Here is a 13,842-nt window from a genome sequence, read left to right as displayed (position 1 = left end):
ATATCGGGTCAGGCCCGCTTATGATATGCAAAAGGCATTTACTGTGCGTGCGGTGTGCAATGCAATGACGCTGCTGTCGAGTCACTGCAGAATTGCGATTTGGCGTGAACCCGGCGCCCGCCATGATTTCAGCGTCAAAACCGATTCTCCGCCCAATCGCGTTTCACGATTCCGGCGTGATGGAGAATCCCGCCCAGGATCTAACCAGGATTCTGATTCTAAAGCCAACGCACAGGTTGTTTCAAAAACCTTGCTGAGTCATTGAGTGGAGAGAGCCACGTGGATTGCTCATCCAGTGAAACTGAAAGGCTGGGAAGCCTTCAAACCGAAGAGCTGCAGCTCTGTTTCGGTGAAAGATCGCTGCTCACAGCAATTCTTCTGAAAGTGCGCTTGCATTACTTGAAAGTTAGGTTACCTGTCTTAGATTTTAATCATCTTGATCTACAAGTCCCTGCCGTTAGGCTTCACTGGAACATGGGAGCCGCCCATGCAGCTCTGATGAGGAACAGAAGCAGCAGCAACAACACCACCAACAACACCAGAAGGAGCTGAAGCAAACCCAGCAGCAGTGCCAGTTCCCTTCTCCTCAGCCAAATGTTTCACCGAGGGGCAGATGAAAAGAGCACTGAGATCCAACTGGGAGGAGACAAGACCCCCAAAGCCAGGTTCTACCTGTTATGTTCTGTATTATGGCCGTGGTAAAGATGCACACAGAACACCTAGTTCTTTGATGGGTAAGATTTATGAACAAGGTTAACACATGGAAAGATAACTGATGAATTGTGATACAGACAATCATGAATAAATGAACTTAGTGATTTCTCCTGGTGTTACTTCTAGTGCGACAGTCCTCTTATATGACTTACCACCAACTACTGGATATCTCGAGTCCTGTGGTAAACCTCTATCGCCACCAGCTGGTTGGAGGTCGCATTGATAACTATATGTATTGATGGGCAACGATATACAAAATTGTGCACAGGCATGTCGCCACATTACCAGCCAAAAGGGTGGTAGCAGGGTGGTGGCAGGGTGGAGGGTTGACACTAGGGGGAACTGAATATATGATATAACTGAATTATTGATTCAGGTGTCCAGAAAGTGCAGTAACAAGGTGCCATGCTATCTTGCTCTTTTTGCAGGATGCATTAAAAGATTCAGCGAGAAAAGCACACTAAAAAAATCATCCAAGGTCCATTGATATTGTGAAGATTTGGACAGAGTTTGAAAATGGATTGTATGTGCACAATTCAAGAACATGTACAATGGAGTGACAAAATCAATGGCTGTTGAGTCTGCAGCAAGGTCGAAGAAATGATTCCTGCTGTGACTCAGCCTGAATGTGCACTGTGCTATATGAGCAAGGGAATACAGCTTAACAAATGTAACCCGATGTTCTCAACTTTATATATTCTGTCAGACATTTATCATTCAGTGTATCGACCCAGTCACATCTTATTGTGACTGCAATACAATTCCACGCAGGTTATGTGGCGAGGGAAGGTCTTGTGTGTGGTGGGTAGCGATCCTGCCTCTGTGCCAGAGGCTCCAGGTTTGGTGGCTTCAAAAGGTGTATTCATTATGGGGCCAAACAGGTTTATCATCTACCTGCACAACCCTCTGACATGCCTACTGGAGAGTCTGCTGGCCAGCTATGCTTGACAGGCAGTGGTGGCTCCCTCAAGCTAGAGCCTGTGGCTTCAGACTGGATCATATGACATTGGAGCAGAAGTAGGAAGTAGGCCATTTGGCCCATCAAATCTGCTCCCCCATTCAATGAGATCATGACGAGGGACTTGTTCCGGAACAACAAGCTATGGAAAGATGTAAGTGTGGGCTGCATCTGTGTGACCATAGAATCAAAGAATTTACAGTGCCGAAGGAGGCCATTCGACCCATCAAATCTGCACCTGCTCTTTAAAAAAGCAGTCTACTCAAACCCACACCTCCACCCTATCCCCGTAACTCCACCCAACCGTTTTGGACACTAAGGGCAATTTAGCATGGTCAATCCACCTAACCTGCACATCTCTTGATATATCGCTTGAAAAGCTTTCGCAATCAAATTATGTGCTGGAGCAGCTTGAGGTAGTCAATCATAGGGGGCAGCAGGGTAGCATGGTGGTTAGCATAAATGCTTCACAGCTCCAGGGTCCCAGGTTCAATTCCCGGCTGGGTCACTGTCTGTGTGGAGTCTGCACGTCCTCCCCTGTGTGCGTGGGTTTCCTCCGGGTGCTCCGGTTTCCTCCCACAGTCCAAAGTATGCGGGTTAGGTGGATTGGACATGCTAAATTGCCCGTAGTGTCCTAATAAAAGTAAGGTTAGGGGGGGTTGTTGGGTTACGGGTATAGGGTGGATATGTGGGTTTGAGTAGGGTGATCATGGCTCGGCACAACATTGATGGCCGAAGGGCCTGTTCTGTGCTGTACTGTTCTATGTTCTATTACTGTTTTCTCTTGTGGTGTGGCTATGCTGCTGGCGTCATATTAATGGAAAATGTCTTCAGTTTGCTGAATTGATAGTCGGTTAATTCCCAATCTGATAGCCCCCAATGCACCGAGTTCCTCTCCAAGGAGATTAAATAAGCCTACTCTTGTATCAACTCCTGTGGGACCTCTCCCATGGTGATCAAAGCTTAGATGGACCTTCAGGGAAATTTTGAAAGACGTTGAAGTGAATACTTGCAGTACTTTTACAAAGTTAGCGCCTTTCCCAGATCTCTTTGAATATTGCAAATTATCTGTCAGGGTGTGCAGTTATGGACACACACTTGAAAGCACACACTTGTAACCTCTTATCCTGGCTCACCTTCCCACCTACACTCTCTATGAACTTGAGGCCATCAAGTGCTCTGCTGCCTGTATCCTGATTCACACCCAGTCCAATTCACCCATCATTTAAAAAAAATCTTTATTAGTGTCACAAGTAGGCTTACATTAACACTGCAATTAAGTTACTGTGAAAATCCCATGTGTTCCCAAAACCCTGGACGCAATTCTCCGACCCCCACGGGGGGAGAATCGCAAGAGTACCGGGCGATTCCCGCGACGCCACCCTAGCACCCGCACGCGATCCCCCCCCCCCTCCAAAACGGCGTGCCACGTTTCACGACAGGCCGCTCGGAGAATCGGCGCTCGCCGTTTCTAACGGTCGAGCGCCGATTCTCCGGCCCGGATGGGCCGAGCGGCCTGCCCAATCCGCCGGGTTCACGCCGGCGCCAACCACACCTGGTCGCTGCCGGCATGAACAGCGCGCGAACGTGCGGCCTGTGGGGGGGAGAGGGAGGATCGAGCACCAGGGGGGCGCTCAGTAGGGGTCTGGCCCGCGACCGGTGCCCACTGATCGGCGGGTTGGGGTCTCTAAAGGACGCACTCTTTTCTTCCGCCGCCCCACAAGATCAATCTTTCATGTCTTGCGGGGCGCCCACGGGGAGGACGGCAACCGTGCATGCGCGGGTTGGCGCCGGCCAACCTGCGCATGTGCAGGTGATGTCATGTACGCGCCGCCGGCCGCGTAATTTGCACGGCGCCGCTTTGATGCGGCGCCAAGGCCCGGCACGCATAATTGACGCGGCTCCGCTCCTAGCCCCCTGGGGGTGGGAGAATAGGGGGCGAATAGTGGCCTCCGACGCCGGAATGAAACACTCCGGTTTTCACTCCGGCGTCGGCACTTAGTCTCCCGATGGGAGAATATCGCCCCATATTCCTTCCTGCAGTCCGACAATGCCTAATTTCTAAAATTCTTATCCTTGTTTGTCAAGTTCCTCATCTATCTCTGTAACCGCCTCTTGCCTGCAAACCTTTCGAGATATCTTTGATCGTCTAATTCTGGTCTTTGGCACATTCTTAATTTTAACTGTTCCACCTTTGGAGGCTACCTCGGTCTCAATACTCTCTGGATTTCCCTCCTTGGACATCACTATCTCTCCATATATCTCTGCTGCCTTAAGATGCTCCTTCCATCCTAATTCTTTCACCGAGCTGTTGGACATCTACTCTAGATTTAGATTCAGATTTATTGTCACGTATACCGGCATACAGTATTGTTCTGCGCACAGTCCAGGCAGATCACTCCATATATGAAAAACATAGGACATACGATAAATACACAATGTAAGTACATAGACATAGACATTGGTGAAGCATACGGAGTGTAGTGCTACTCAGTAGACAAGATGCGTGGAGAGATCAGTTCAGTCCATAAGAGGGTCATTCAGGAGTAATGTAACAGCGGGGAAGAAGTTACTTTTGAATCTGTTAGTGCGTGCTCTTAGACTTTTGTGTCTTCTGCCTGATGAAAGAGGTTGGAAGATATAATACCCGGTTGGGAGAGGTCTTTGATTATGCCGTCCACTTTCCTGAGGCAGCGGGAGATATAGACAAAATCAATGGATAGGGGGGCGGGTTCGCATGATGGACTGGGCTGTGTTCACAACTCTCTTTCTTCCGAGCATCGGTATGTGTGGATCAATGTTGAATTTTGTTTAGTGATGCTTCTATGAAGGGCCTTGAGATATTTTACCGAGTCAAAGCTGCGATAGACATGTATGTTGTTGCTATTGAGGCAGAATTGAGCTGCTCCTCTGCCTCGAATCTGCTGCGTAAGCTGCAGCATTTGCAGCAATGGAGAGAGTGTATTACAGAACAGATCAGTTGTAGATTGATGCAGTATTCTTGCTTACGTGTCATAAATAATTGAATTGATTTAGAGGAACTAGTACCGGCCATGGGATTCAAATTGAATCTTAGAAGCGAATTGACTTGATAATTCATGAATAATGAAATAAGATAACAAGCCTGCCTCATGATTGAGATACAAATTATAGTGCACGGTTCTTGACCGGATATTTGGAGTAATAGCATATGGGGAGGTGGTGGCGTAGTGATATTGGCACTGGGATAGTAATCCAGAGACACAGTGTAATGCTCTGGGGACCTGGCTTCGAATCTCACCATGGCAGATGGTGAAATTTGATTTCAATAAAAATCTGAAATTATAAGCCTAATGATGACCATGAATCGATTGTCGTAAAAAGGCACCTGCCGTCCTTGCTCAGTCTGATGTACAGACTGACTCCAGATCCACAGGAAGTGTGGTTGACTCTTAAAATGTCCTGAGAAATGACCCAGCAAGCTACTTGGTTCAAGGGCAATCAGGGGTGGTCCAGCCAGCGATGCCCACATCCCAAGAAGCAACTTTAAAAAGCATTCAAGAAAATCTGATCTGCTAAAGGAAAATCATTAAATATTTTGTCACGCGGGTCATCTTTGAAAATGACCTTGTTACAGTTTTAACCATTTCTTATTTCTACTATGATACGTTAGGAACAGGAATAGGCCATTCAGCCCCTTCAGCATGCTGCACCATTGAATGAAATTGTGGTTGATCTGTGCTTCAACTCCACGACCAGGATTTTATGTTTTGGCTATCAGAGTCACATGGGGTTGCTAATCCACGCACTCTGACAGAAACAGTCATACCCATGATGCACTATCAATGACTACAGAAACGAGGTTGTAGTCCGAACTGAAGGCTTTAATCGACAAGATGTTTCCCCCAGCAGCTCAGGTACAGAAAGGAAGCTGTGGGGGATACATGGGCTCTTATACCCCGCCTTACTGGGCGGAGCTACCTTACAATTTTAACCAATCGGTGACTAGTGTTACATACCATCGGGCCAATGAGCAGCGAGCCTTCTCCACCAATGGTGTCTCGGCATTGCTAGGTACCTTGATTTGCCAAATCGTGGCCAGAGGCCACAATCAACATCTAATTAAAGAAGGGGGGCTATCAAAGCTGGAGGGCCAATAAGGAGGTGCGGCAGCCTGCCATTGCAGGTAGGCGAGAGCGAGGTTATCTCCATCTTGATGCTTCCTCTCAGCAACTTAGAAGGAACTGAGATATTAAAATGGCCACAGCTGCTGAGCAGTCATTGTGGCGGATAAACACTTCCACATAATAATAATAATCTTTATTGTCACAAGTAGGCGCACATTAAAACTGCAATGAAGTTACTGTGAAAATCCCAGAGTCGTCAAATTCCGGCGTCTTTTCGGATACATGGAGGGAGAATTCAGAATGTCCAAATTACCTAACTGCATGTCTTTTGGGACTTGTGGGAGGAAACCGGAGCACCATGCAGACCCGGAGAATGTGCAGACTCTGCACAGACAGTGACCGAAGCCGGGAATTGAACCAGATGGAGGCAGATATGTGGGGTAGGGAAGCGGAATGCAAGCCTTTAAATCTGCCTGGAGTGGAGGTCCCAGTCTGCCACTTCCAGGCAGTTGACATACTGCCAACACCAGGGCTCCTCTGGCTGATTGGAAGATTCTAGTCAATCACTAATCCATGGCCTTAAATGACCTTTTAATAAGTTTAATAGGCTGTCAGCCACCTGCATCACATCCATACCCCTCCATTCCTTCCCCAAAACCTTGTCCTCAATCTAACCTCCTGGAAAATGTATTGGTCGGGGATAGTGCCGTCTGGCAGTGCGAAATGAAGAGCCCGCACAACTCCATTCCCACCCTCATTCAGTGTAAAATACCTGTCTCATTCATCCATTTTTGGCCCACTCCCATTGATATTTGCATCCAACGCAAATAGAGAACATGGAACATACAGTGCAGAAGAAGGCCATTTGGCGCATCGAGTCTGCACCGTGCCACTTAAGCCCTCACTTCCACCCTACCCCGTAACCAATTAACCCCTTCTAACCTTTTTGGTCACTTCATCATGGCCAATCCACCTAACCTGCACGTCTTTGGACTGTGGGTGGAAACCGGAGCACCCGGAGGAAACCCACGCAGACACGGGAAGAACATGCAGACTCCACACAGCCAGTAACCCAACAGGGAATGGAACCTGGGACCCTGGTGCTGTGAAGCCACTTGTGCTACCGTGCTGCCCATAAAATCTGTCGGAAAATCTATCAGTTTCAGTCTTGAACATTTTAATTGTCCCAACATTGTCATCTAAATGTGGGTTTGAAGGAGTTCTGGATTTTAACTACCTTGTGTGTGAAGAAATGCTTCCAAAACTGACTCCATAAATTTCAGGATTATACACTTGGGGCGGGATTCTGTCAGTCCGGGGCCGGGCCGGAGAATCCCTGCGACCGGCACGAATCGCGGCATGCCGCCCCGCAGAACGGAGAATTGCCGCCATTGGCGCCAGCGTGGTTGGCCCGCCGATTCTCAGCCCGGGATGGGCCAAGTGGCCGTCGTGAAAATGCCGGGTCCCGCCGTCCACACCGGCTCTCAGTCGGCAGGGAATTCGCTGTGGAAGGATCGGGGGCCGGTCTGTGGGGGGGAGAGGGGTCAGACCCCGGAAGGGGGGCCTCCGATGTGGCCTGGCCCGCAGTCGGGGCCCACCAATCAGCGGGCCAGCTTCTCTGGCTGGGGGTCTCGTTCCTTCCGCGCCGTCCCCTGCAGTCCTGCGCCATGTTGCATCGGGGCCGGCGCGTTGAAGGAAGGCACTGCGCATGTGCGCGTTGGCGCTGGTGCCACTGCGCATACGTTGAGCCCGCGGCGCCCAGTTTGTGCCGGGATCAGCAGCTGGAGCGGCATGAACCGCTCCAGTGCCGTGCTGGTCTTTTGCGGGCCAGAATTAGTCGGCGGGTCGGACCGTTCATGCCGTCGTAAAACGCGGCGCCGTCTACGACGGCATGGACACTCTGCCGCGGGATTAGAGAATCCCGCCCAGAGTATCGGATTCACCCAACAAAAAGTATTTGGGATGAAAAAATAATCATGCCGGGGGTAAGGATGATGTTTGACATTTCAGATGGGAAACCTTAATCAAATGAAATATTACAGCCTTTTAAATGCGTGATAGAATTGCTGTATATATCCCAAATGGTATATATCCTCCCCCCCCCCCCGGCTAACAAGGTCGAGCAGCACTGAAACAGCACTTGCTCAGCCAACCCCACTCAGCTCGCAGCCATGGCGGCGGGATGGCCGGCCTCAAGGTTTGGAGATGAAGGCCAGGAGGGAGATCCTTATCCCCAGGGCAGCCAGTGCCGCCTGGGACAAAGTGGCAGCGCCAGTTAGCTCGGTAAGCACTCCCCCCCCCCCCCCCCACCAATGTGAACCACACATGTGGCTAACGATGCCCTCTCTGTGTCACCGCAGGAACAGCTCACCCACAATCGCCGGGAGTGGGCCTAGACTGGCGGAGGGGTGTCGGACATAAGAATCCTCACAATCACCGATGAGGCCACTTCTCGCAGCCAGCATCCGGAACAGGGCGGCACAGCTGTGCATGTGCCGCCGACAACTGCGCCGGGGCCCTCCGGGGCCCTCCGGGGCCAGAGCCCCCAGAGCATGCCCGCCACAGGCATCGAAGGCCACGGGACATGGTGAGCAGCTGGCTACCTCCACCTCTGTTGTTCATCCTGGGGACACACCTAGATGTAACGGTAGAGCTTGGAAGGCAAAGCACATCGAGGATCATTAAGGGCACGACGGGGGGGGGGGGGGGGGGGGGGATAGTTGGGGGTAAGGAGTATAGTGTGCGTTGGGGATGAGGGGGCATTGTGCGGGGTTTGGAGGATGGAGGGTGGGGATAGTAGGGCAGCATCATCGGGGTAGTGGAGTAGTGGTGTACACTTGTACGAGGGACATTAAAATACCCTCATCATAATCATTATGACGCCTCTGGCTCTCAAATTTCTTTCATTGGGAAGAAAGAAAAGAGGTAGAAATTTGCATTGATTTTGGGTGGGATCTTCCGCCCTGTTGTCAACAGGGTATCCCATTGTTTGCACCCTCCACTGCTGAGGAAACCACGGCGGTGGGGGCCGGGGGGATTCCCGCCGGGTGGGACAGCCGGAAAATCCCACCCTTTGAACAGTTTTCACATCCAAGGCTCCAAAAATAGTAATGAGGAAACATGGCACTGCAAGATGCCACAGTCTGTAATTCGACAAAAGCTTCATGCGTTTGATTTTGATGATGTTAACATAGGGATAAATATTGTCCGGTGTGCTGAGAGAAGATGCCTGCTTTTTGTTGACTGTTGCCATGGGATACCTCACATCCACCTATGGAGGCAGCTGGGACCTACATTGTAACAGTATGGCGAAAGAAAATGGCAGCTCCAATAGCCCTTTCAGTCTGCTCTGTAGTGTCAGTTTAGATTGTGCACTTAGTTAGCTGGGATCCAGTCCCTCTTGACACATTTTGTAAGCATCACCGCCGAGCCACGCCTACTGCTTAAATGACTGCTGTGCGCCATGTTCTGGCTCAGGCTGAAGGGGAGCGAGCAGAGGAAAGAAGGAGTTACGTTTGTTGTGACTCTGGAAGTCTCAGAAGGGAGGCACGTGTTTAATTTCAGATGTGATCCCACCCTACATCCTCCATTTCCACCCTCTTGATCAGCTTAGTCCCTTGCTGCGCAAGTAGTTAATTTATCGATGTGGCATTAGAGGAAAAGTAAAATGCTCGTGCTTTATAGATAACACATCATGCTAATGCATTTTGCCAGCTTCTGGTCCGCAGAGATCATGGATGTTGCTTCCTCCAGTCAGCTAAGAACAAACAGACTTGGAGCTTCCTATGTGGTGGGAATGGGAATGTCTGTGTGAATGAAAATTCACTTCTTTTCTTCACATTAATTAATCAAACCCACAGCCAGATGAGACCAGCACCAGAATGTATAACTATTTGCAGATGAAACGTTGCAGTGTTACAAAGGATATATGGCCTATTTTGAAGGAGTTACTGAGCAAGAGATGTGACCGTATTATTTACAATGGCTTGAGTGGGAAGTGACAGGGAGTTTCCCGCCAGACCAAACCTGCTTCTCCACGATCTGGAAGGAGGCCATAGACTACCCTTGTGTTTCCACGATCTGAACCCCCCCCCCAATACAAAGAAATCCACGGGTCTTCCTGCAATGCGGGCAGCATGGTAGCACAAGTGGATAGCACTATGGCTTCACAGCGCCAGGGTCGCAGGTTCGATTCCCCGCTGGGTCACTGACTGTGCGTGGACTGCACATTCTCCCCGTGTCTGCGTGGGTTTCCTCCTGTGCTCCGGTTTCCTCGTACAGTCCAAAGACGTGCACGTTAGGTGGATTGGCCATGATAAATTGCCCTTTCGTGTTCGAAAACGTTAAGAGGGGTTATTGGGTTACGGGGATCGGGTGGAGGTGTGGGCTTAAGTGGGTCGGTGCAGACTCGATGGGCCGAATGGCCTACTTCTGCACTGTGTGTTCTATGTAATGTGAACTGCTCAACATGTGATTGCCGGAGACAGGAAGCAAAAGGGCTGGGAGTATTTACCTAAGGTCCAGGGAACTCAAACTTCCATTTTGGCTGCAGTTGGTTGAATGGGTTCTCATTGTGAAAGCTCGCCAGTCAGAGTCTGGCTCCCAGTTACAACCAGTCTGCGAAACATCACAAACCTTTCAGCACAAATTGTGTTCAGCGCAAATCGAGATTCCCCGATCTTTTGCACTAGTTTTAACAATACCACCCTTATGCCAGAGCTTGGCATTGCCTACAAAACTGTTCAAACTCTCAGGGTGATGTAACCACCATTGAATCTTTCCGCAAATAGCTCTTGTTTGAAGGCTTCCAGGAAGGTTTGATTTTTTTGGTCACAAATAGGTTTGTTCTGAAATTTAATTTATGAACAGCCGAACAACTGTATCCCCAATTTAGCTGTGGCTCAATGAGTGGTGTCGCATATTTCACATGTCGGAGCTATGTAGAGATGACACTCTGTGTCTATGTGTGTAACAGATTGTATTCACTGTGCTCTAAAATGTGGGCAACATGCTCCCATTATGCTTCACAGTTTATTTACTTTTCCGAGAGTCCACACCCAGACTTAACCAATCAAACACAGTGAGCATCAATCGTGAACAGACTCACATAATCAGGCACAGAACAATTAAATACTTCAGGTCGCTCTCTGGCCTCTGAGTCAAAAGGTTGTCACTGCAATTCATTTTCCGGGCGCAGAACACAAATCGTTGGCTGGCACTCCCGAGGTGAGCTAAGGAAATGCCGAAATTTCTGAGACGCTGTTTTATTTGAAAGGATTATTAAATCAAGCCCTCTCAAGTGGATGTAAACAATGCCGTGACACTATTTCGAAGCATGGAAATTCTCCTCTGTTCCGATAATTGCCCCTCAACCAACATCACTATTATCTGGTCATTGTCGCATTGCTCTTTCTAGAAATCATGCTGTGCACAATTTGCTGCCCTGTTTCTGAGATTGCAAGTGGCGACATTGCAAAAGTACTTCATCGGCTGCAAAGCACTTTGGTAAAGCCCGAGGTTGTTAAAGGTACGTGCGAAATTTCAAGTCTTCCTTTTTTATTAAAATGCACATTCCCTGCTGTCACTGAGCTTGTTCGCAACAAGTAAGTGCTATTTAATTTCTTCGTGTAAGACACTCCACGATGGCTGAAAATTGGCTGCGGTGTTCCCTGGACGATGACAGTGACTGCACTTCAAAGGTACCTCAGAATTGTTGGTGCAAGCGGGGCATGAGGTGGGTTGGCCTGAAAAAAAATAAGAAGGTGACAAAACTATTTCCTTTTGAAACCCATGATTGATTCTACCTCCACATGCTTCCAGCAAAACTGTTTGTGACTGTAGTAAAAGAAGGATTTGCGACCACCGGTATAACAAATTATAATGGTGTATTTACAAATGGTATTGGCTCAAAGTCTTTCACGATGTTATCACTATGTGTTCCAGGATTTACTCTGGATACCAAAGCCCGCACTCTGCACCAACATCCCTGCACTCAATTCCCATTGGGTGATGGGGACACATGATCCTACCAATGCATGCCCCTTAAAGGGGCCAGCTACTATATCCCTACCCCTTTAAGTCTCTCACTGTACAATAAATGAAATAATTATACCATTAACAAAACACAAGTACTGAGACACACTTCTTGTATACAGTCATCAAAAACTCAGCCTGTCAGGGGACCTTCACTTGCTCTGGGAGTGACGTAGCTCAACTGACTGTGGCTCGACTGTCGAGGAGGTTCCGATGCAATTCTCTCGCTCGGACTCTCCTCTGGAATTGGCGTCTCACTTTCTTCAGTTTCAATGGGAGCAGCACTTAGGATTGCCACTGGCTGATCAGTCACTTCATCTCTTGATCAATCTATCCCGCTACATTCGGGCACAGCTGGGTCAGGCAGCAGCATTGGCTCTCGGGGTTTGCTCCCGCCATCTCAAATGGTCCACGTGCTTCTTCGCTGACTTGTCTTGTATTGCACCTCACACGCTAGTGGCCCCATTCTGGCCACCACAACTCGGGGAACCCAATTCGACCACTTCCAAGACGTTTCACATCGACTGGGTCACCTACCTCAAATGCCCTCTCTATTTTCAAAGAATCATGGTTCCTCTTTTGACATCTCTGCTTTCTCCACCCGCCCTGCCAAATTTGGAACTTTGAGATTGAATCTGGTCCACAAGCGATGGCCCGGTAACAACACGGCTGGGGCAAATTCCGTCATAGTATGCGGCGTGGTTCTGTAAGCCAGGAGAACACGTGCCAATTCAGTATCCAATGGAGCAGGTGATTGTTTATTCATGGAAGCCTTGAACGTTTGGACAACACGTTCAGCGAACCCATTCGATGAGGGGTGGTGCGGTGCCATACACATGTGTTTAATGCCATTGAAGACCATGAACCTTTGGAACTCTGCACCATTGAACGCTGTGCTATTGCCTATAACTAGCACCTCTGGCACACTTTTGAGTTGCAAAGCATTGACGCAACTTCTCAAGTGTAACGTTGTAAACCTCATTTTGAAAACCTCAATCCATTTTCATAGATATCATAGAATTTGCAGTGCAGAAGGAGGCCATTCGGACTGTTGAGTCTGCACCGGTTCTTGGAAAGAGCACCCTACCCAAGGTCAACACCTCCACCTTATCCCCATAACCCAGTAACCCCACCCAACACTAAGGGCAATTTTGGACACTAAGGGCAATTTATCATGGCCAATCCACCTAACCTGCACATCTTTGGACTGTGGGGGGAAACCGGAGCACCCAGAGGAAACCCACGCACACACGGGGAGGATGTGCAGACTCCACACAGACAGTGACCCAAGCTGGAATCGAACCTGGGACCCTGCAGCTGTGAAGCAATTGTGCTATCCACAAGGCTACCGTGCTGCCTAATGGGCATCCACCAGCAACAGGTCATTGTCCCATAAATGTGCCAACATAACCAACATGGACTCTCACTCATGGCTGACCTGGACCTTCCCAAGGGTGGACGGTAGCAGTGGCAGGTAATTTCTGTTGTAGTTTGACACTGGTCACACTGCTTTATGATCAGTTCTATATTTGCATCAATCCCAGGCCACCAGACATAGCTCCTCGCTAATATTTTCATTTTTGATACACCCGGAATATCCCTCTGTAACTCCTCTGGTCACAACTGTCTTCCTGGTTTTGGGATGACCACTCTAGATCCCCAAAGGGTGATGCCATCATTGAAACTCATCCTTTCTGAGTAGATATGGATTCATCTCTTCAGAAGCTTTCGTGTTTGGTTAACCATGTACTTGACCTTTGACAACAAAGGATCACTGTTAGTCCTGTATTTGACTTGCCAAGCGTGATGGACAAGGAATCCACAAAGCTGAGGGCCATTACAATCTTTTGTGGTACCCAGAGGGGTGGTGTCCCTTCAGGTAATGGAAGGTGACATACGACATCTGCATTGGCAATGTGAACCCCTGGGTAATGCTCAAAAGTATACTCATAGACCGCTAGGAATAATGGCAACTGCTAAAATTGGGTCAAAGCTATTGAGGCACCACCTTGTCTTCTTTGAAATGTCCTA

Source organism: Scyliorhinus canicula, chromosome 8 (genome assembly GCF_902713615.1).
Source record: "Scyliorhinus canicula chromosome 8, sScyCan1.1, whole genome shotgun sequence".
NCBI classification, from domain to species: domain Eukaryota; kingdom Metazoa; phylum Chordata; class Chondrichthyes; order Carcharhiniformes; family Scyliorhinidae; genus Scyliorhinus; species Scyliorhinus canicula.
Note: the sequence above shows the minus strand (reverse complement) of the source record.